This window comes from Chelonoidis abingdonii, chromosome 2 (genome assembly GCF_003597395.2).
Source record: "Chelonoidis abingdonii isolate Lonesome George chromosome 2, CheloAbing_2.0, whole genome shotgun sequence".
NCBI classification, from domain to species: Eukaryota; Metazoa; Chordata; order Testudines; family Testudinidae; genus Chelonoidis; species Chelonoidis abingdonii.
Window position 1 is genome coordinate 220,838,431 of NC_133770.1, and position 7,159 is coordinate 220,845,589.

Here is a 7,159-nt window from a genome sequence, read left to right on the forward strand (position 1 = left end):
TTTTTTTATTCTGGTGAGACCCCAGGGGACTGGGTCTGGATCCACCAGGGACTTGGTGAGGAGAAAGGAGGGAAGGGGGAGAGAGAGGTTAATTTTCTATCTGTGTTAGGATTATTTTCTCTCTCAGGGAGAGTCTGGTAGGGGGAGAGAGAAGGAGAGGGGAAGGTGAATTTTCCTCTCTGTTTAAGGATTCAAGGAGTTTGAATCACAGTGATTTTCCAGGGTAACCCAGGAAGGGGAAGCCTGGGAGAGGCAACGGTGGGGGAAAGGGTTTTTCTTTCTTTGTGATAAGATCCAGAGGGTCTGGGTCTTGAGGGGGTCCCCGGCCAAGGTTTTGGGTGGACCAGAGTGTACCAGGCACTGGAATTCCTGGTTGGTGGCAGCACTACAAGTACTAAGCTGGTAATTAAGCTTAGAGGAATTCATGCTGGTACCCCATCTTTTGGACGCTAAGGTTCAGGGTGGGGAATTATACCATGACAGGCCTCTTGTACCAACTGGCCCTTTTCAGGGCATGTGGCTTCACTCCAGGATAAGTAGCAGGATATTTAAAAAAAACTGGTGGGATGGGAGCAGCCTTTTTGTACTAATTTGATGTTGAAAAGATACCAGAAATCAGCCGAATCTGATCAGCTGAAAATTCTTGTGACCTGGAGGCACATTTCAGCTGGAGCAGAATAGGCATACCTAACCCCTATTCACCACACCTAATGCTGTCTTAGGGAACATATCCGGGGAACAGCAAGATGGGGGAGGGACTAGAGCTCTCTGCACTCTGGCTTTCCCCATTTGGCATATGGTTGTTTGGAGACAGAGCTTCTATCAAAATCAGCCATCTACCCTAGGATAATATAACAGTGGCAAATCAGCATTTCTGGTACTCTAAAGTCATCTCTTGAGATGACACTTTCGAGACAAGTTACTTGTGGGAAAGATGTCATGTTTCCCTCCAGGTGTTAGAACACAGATTATTCTCATGAGTGTTTGGATACTTGCATATTCAGAGGTAAAAAAATCCTCATGTGAGCCAAAGAAAATCTTTAAAAGTTATATTTGTGAAGATAGAGTTTGAGAACTGATTCATAAATAAATAAAGCACATAAAGGAAGAAGAGTGTACATTTATGTTGATTGATTTGTAAGTGTCTGCAAAACACTTCAAACATTATGTAAATAAGTATTAGTATTTTATTACTGGGGTGAGCTAGTATCATGTTGCAATTTTGTTTTTAGTGGGGGGAAATCTATTTAATATTAGTATGTCATGACTTAATCATTATATTTATACTTTTCTAACCTTTAACCCTCATAATTATTCTAAATTAATAAAAGTTAAAATAACTTTGCATTGGTGGATTTGTTATAATTGCAGTTCTTGAAACAAAATATTACCCTGCAGCATACATTTTGAATGGGATAAAATTATTCATATTCCTTAGCTAAAATTATTGTATTGAGTGTAAAAGCTTATTAAATTTTACAGAGAAAATATTTTTGTCTACTGGACTAAACAGAGAGGCCCACTTTGCTTAATCTTGCCCAGTTCAGCTGCGTATAACCAACTTGGGATACAAATAAATTGTAAGGATAACATGTCAGGCTTTTTAAGGACATCCACAAGCTATAAGCTATAGCTTCACTCTTTCCCTGTGGAAGACTAGCTGCAATGAAATTGCAATGAAATCACAGGAAACAATCTGATTCTATAAAAGAAAACCAATCTTTCAGGGATAGAATAATACTTATCCTAATACCACTTTCTCAAAGGAAGAATCTCCCACAGCTTTTCTGATTCTGGTGAAGTTTGGATTTATATTCAGCCTCCCCTCCATCTCCCTTTTCATTTTCCTTTATCTTTTACCTTTTAGGCCTTTAAATGCACATTTTCAAGAGAATTCACTCTACTGCTTACTGTTTTAATCAAAGGAGCTCTGAAGAGTTAATTGGAATTTGCAAGCTGCGAGACAGATAAGAGACTCTAAATAACTAGAGAGACCAATATTTCTCCCAGTTGTATACCTTTGAGGGGCTTTTCACTGAAAAGGCAGAGAAGAGGAGTATTGTGTCAAAGAAGAGTATGGTCTGCTCTCTCCATATTTTATCATTAACTGTTTTATTGTAATTTCCATATTTTTTATACACAGAATAGTACATTGATTATTACTGGGTGAAACATATATCCTCTCAGTGGAGCCCAGATGTGTGTATTTTATTGGAATCTAATTGTATAATGGATTGGTGGCCAGAGTGTAACTGGCTCTCAAACAAGCACCCGGAGTCATGGGCACACAAGAAACCACATTGTGCTAATGCCTCAATCACAGTCAGTATCTGTGAGCAAAAAGAGGACGTGAGCCGTTGCAATTCTTGCTCTCTCTGCATCATCCTGCAGGGACAAGACTGGAATAGTGCAGGAGTTAATCTGCACCATCCTAAAGAATGACAGAGTGCAACCCACATAGGTGAACAGAGAACGTGCCTTCTGATTGAGGCAAAGTATCTCTTTATTAACCTCTATGTATGGCACAGATCCACACTGGCCCTACACAGGGTGAGGTGTATCTGACACAATCTAGTCCTTGATGATTTAACATCATGAACAGATCATAATTTTGGATGAGTGAGGGGGTGTAAGGGGTAGGTAATGGGACAATCTGAGACTATAAATATTTGTCCTGTTCTAAATCAAGCAAGAAGTAAATAATCTATATTTCTACAGCTGGGATTTGATGGGACTGTTACTGTGTGTGTAAGCCTGCATCCTCCCTCCCTCCCCATGTGCATTTTGGACCATATTAAACATCAGGAGTTATAAGTAGTGCTTAATTTGTACCAATGCTTCCCGGGGCTGAGCCTTGGCACCTCTAGGCTTGGCAGGTCATAGCCCCAGCACCTCTGGATTCCTGGCCTATGGCCACTGGTTTCTGACCACCCAGCTCTGAAGGCAGCTCCCCTGCGAGCAGCAGTGCAGAAGTAAGAGTGGCAGCGCTGCTTTCAGAGCTGGGTGCGCACCCAGCAGCCACCACTCTCCAGTCCCACCTTTCATTACAAATTCAGCACTGGTTATAAGGATTACGACCCGCAGTCTAAATTGACTGCCCCTGTCTCTTGCCAGTCTTCCATGAAAAGATCCTCTCTTACTATGTGTATGAACAGCCCAAACCCCAATGGTGCCATGATCTGGCTGGTTCGTCTCAGTGCTACAATGATGCAAATGGGGGACTTTTCAAACCAAAAGAAACATAGTGAGGCACCCAACTCACACTCAAAGTCAGTGAGAGTTGGGTGCCCATCTCCTATTTGTTCTTTTTAAAATCTCTCCCATAATTAATAATAATTGTTCTTTCATAGGCAGTATGGATGCAGGTGGGAAAGATCCTTTACCTCTCCTCTCACAATCTGATATAAGGATATAAAATTATTAAATTCCATAGAGAGGCTTTAAAAAAGTAATAAGGATATTGTTCTCCAATTAGACATATTTTCAGCAGTCTTTAGCAACCCAGTGATGCTTTAACACTTTAAGATGTTTTCAGAATGGTTAGCAATAGAAAAGGACTAGTTACCATTGTGACCTTTTCATTGGTTGGATGTGGCATGACATTTTGATTTGTTAATTTTTATCGATATTTTAGGAGATAAAGAAAAAAGTCCATTGGTATATTTGCCCTTTAGCCTCTGTGTGCTTGCACAGGCCCTCATTCTGTCAATTCTGTGCAAGTATGTGCTTTAGAGATGGAGAGACGGGGAAGAGATGTTGTCATGATATGAATTAAAGACTTTCATAATGAATCCCTGTGCCTGTTATTGTTTCTCATTCGCAAATCAGTAAATAATGTTTATTGCCATCTTCTAATGAACAAATACTCAAAGAAAGGGAAATTTCAGTGATGGCCACATTTAATTCATTAGTCCAATGCAAAATAATTAAGTGGTATTGATTTCATACACTGGGGTCATATTAGAACCTTGCATAAACAGCTTTGTCCTTTATACTTTGAAGGTGGCACTATTCACAAAACACTTCAAGCTATTATTACAGGACTATTATGAGACATTGACTAATAGCATGCATTTTAGTTGCAATTATGTCCAAACACAAGCGGAATAACACAAAACTAAGGAAAGTCAATATCACAACCATACAGTCTCTTAATCTGAGAAGGAAGAACAGTGTGTAAGAGGATAGAGCTTTAGGAGTGGCTTCACAATGGTCTCTGTTTTATTTGGTGCAACATAGCTATGGCAGTGATGAATGCTGTCTTTTACAATGAAATATCCCACCTATATCTGGCATTCAGACAAAGTTTTTAGTAAACCTGGAGCAATATTTGGTCTCTCAGACCTTGATTTCTAGTCAATTCAATACAGCCTGTGATGGTTACAAATTGAGTTAATAAGCAGTTCATCATTTGTCAGTAATATATTTGTTATGATCTTCAGATAATTGTTTTGAGAGCAGTCAGGTCTGGAATGTGAAGCAGGCATTGTTAATATCATCCTTAACCTTCAAGGCGCAAAGGTTTCTCAATAGCAGATGAATCTGTTTCAGCCATTCTCTTGACATACATATAATGCTTCCAGCTTCTGGAATTCCAGTCAGCCACCACTCTGCACAGTTTTAAATCAAGTTACTTTACCCTATACCATCTGCCAGCTAATGTTAATTAATTTTATGGTATATTTGGCAACAATTGCATGTTGGTTCATTAATGAGTCTGGTATTTGGTTTATTATGTTGTTTTAAACTTCATCTTTAATTAACAGAGTACACACTGCTGGGATTGTGGTTCTCTGTACAGAGCTTTGATATGTTTACTTGTCTGTCCTTGAAGATGCATGATGTTTAAAAGAGGGATAAATAACCACATCAAAAAGAAACACATTAGTATTTAGATTTTAAGCTCTTCAAGCCCTTGTGTACAAAGCACCTAGTACACTGTTGGATCTGTACAAATACAGTAATAACATGATAGTTAATAGAAATCAGTTATTTTCTTTTTTTCTTTTGATTATTGAAGTCAGAGATGTTCAATAATTGTTTGCAGTGTTGTAGTTGGGTTGGTTTCATGATATTAGAGAGACAAGATGAAAGATTTAATATATTTTATTGAACCAACTTTGGTTGATGAAAGAGAAGTTTTTGAGTGACACAGCTTCTTTGGGACCTGAAGAAGAGCACTCTGTATATTGAAAGCTTGTCTCTTTCACTAATAGAAGTTGGTCCAATGAAAGACTGCCTACCTCACCCATTTTGTCTCTCTAATATTCAACAATAGCATTCCTGATTTTCCTCCTACTTGCATCTGTGTAAATCAGGGTAACATGAGGTGAAGTTAGTGAAGTGAAAAGTGTAAAAACTGGTGTTTTGGAGAGGAGAATCAGATTAGCTATTCTGATTATTTGTTAAGCAACAATCATGTTCTCGTCACTGTACAAGGCATCCTGCCTTGAGGAGCTTATTCTCTAAATAAGAAGTATGGATACAATAGGATACTCAAACCAGGATTAGATAGGTGGTTCCACACCTATTAGATAGGTGTTCCACACACAGGGTTTGGCCTAGGAATAGGTCAAAATGGGGAATTGAGGCTGATGTAATTTTCAGACTGAATGTGTGTGTGGTGGAGGGTGGGGGTGGAGGGAGCAGGCATAAAATGTAAGATGAAGCACTGTTGAGTAGGACCTGGAAGGCAAGGGACAAGAAGTTTGAATATGATATTGGAAAATGAGGAGCTAGTGAGGGGTTTCAAAGAGGGACCAACTGTCTGATTAATGGCCAAGTAAACCAATGTTAATCTCCTAGACAGAACAGCATTGCTAATCAAAGAACTTCATGGAGCTGGCTAGCTGTACTGTTTCTAGATAAACCCAATCTTTCAGAACTGTTTCATGTAGCTTCTTTTATTATACTTTGAACTTTCTTCTAGCTATTCTCATTGCACTAAGAGGCTGTTCCTTCAGTGGTTAGTGACAGATAGTAATGCACTGGAACACATGAGCATGAAATATGATTTGGGATTTTTATACATTTTTGATCATATTTTAAAGTATATATACTGCAACCACTTCAGAGCACAACTGAAAAGCCCTTTAAAGATGTCCCTGCTGGCTATGTTGTGCTGAGGAGACTCATAGGGAAACTGGCCTTGCTGGTATTATAGTATCTGTGCTCAGCTGTAAACAAACAATGACTTTAATCAAGATTCTAAATATTCTGTGGACAAAATGTTTTTCCAGGGTGTCCTGATTTTTATGGAGCCAGAGTGGGTGTCTTGTTTTTTATTTCTGTTGTATAGTTTTGTTCTCCCTTATGCTTTCTTTTCCTTTTAAGTCTCAAATATATCAAAGCAACTACTTAAACTGTATTGTTTATCCACTGACAGCTGTTCATATTATAGACTATTATATCCAGTAAATACCTTATTTGGAATGTCTTCTCTTGAAAAAAGTCCACATACAAAGCAGAACCTCAAGATGGGACACAGACAAGATGGGTAATCCTTCAAGACACTTTCACTGTCAAGCTATCCTTTGTCCCAAGGGCTGCTGCACTGCCTTTTGACCCAGGACATCATGTGTTTTAGACTCACATCTGTGTATAATTGTTAATATTAATAATTCTCTGCCCTTCCTAACTCTTATTATTGAGAAATGCCTTACAGATTACACAAATTGAAAATAGACTTCCTATGTGCAATGTGGCAGACCCAAAATCAGCTGTTTAAATGCTCTCTGCCAAATATTTGCTGTTGGCTATGCTGTAAATTGAAGCTACTCCTACATAAATTCAGTCCCTGATGTAAATTCTAACAACCTCACGGTTCCTTTAACTAACATCAGCTGGTAACAGCCTTCTCTTGGTCATTCTGGAAACTGGGGATTACTGGAATGAAGCAATGCATTCCTCTAGCATGACCATTATGCATGTTGAGGGGCCAGGGGCAGGAAGGTGTTATGTAGACTTGGCTATACCCACTACATACAAATCAGGATTTCTCCATGTTCAGCTAATCTTCAGGTGCCCTACTGGAGCAAATGTATGGCTTCTTCAAAATGCTGCAATGGCACAAAGGGGGGCCTTTTAGAGTCTAAAGCTCTGGCCCCTTATAAAACTAGATTCTTTATGGCAGGGAAGTTGGATTGAGTAGGTAGAGATT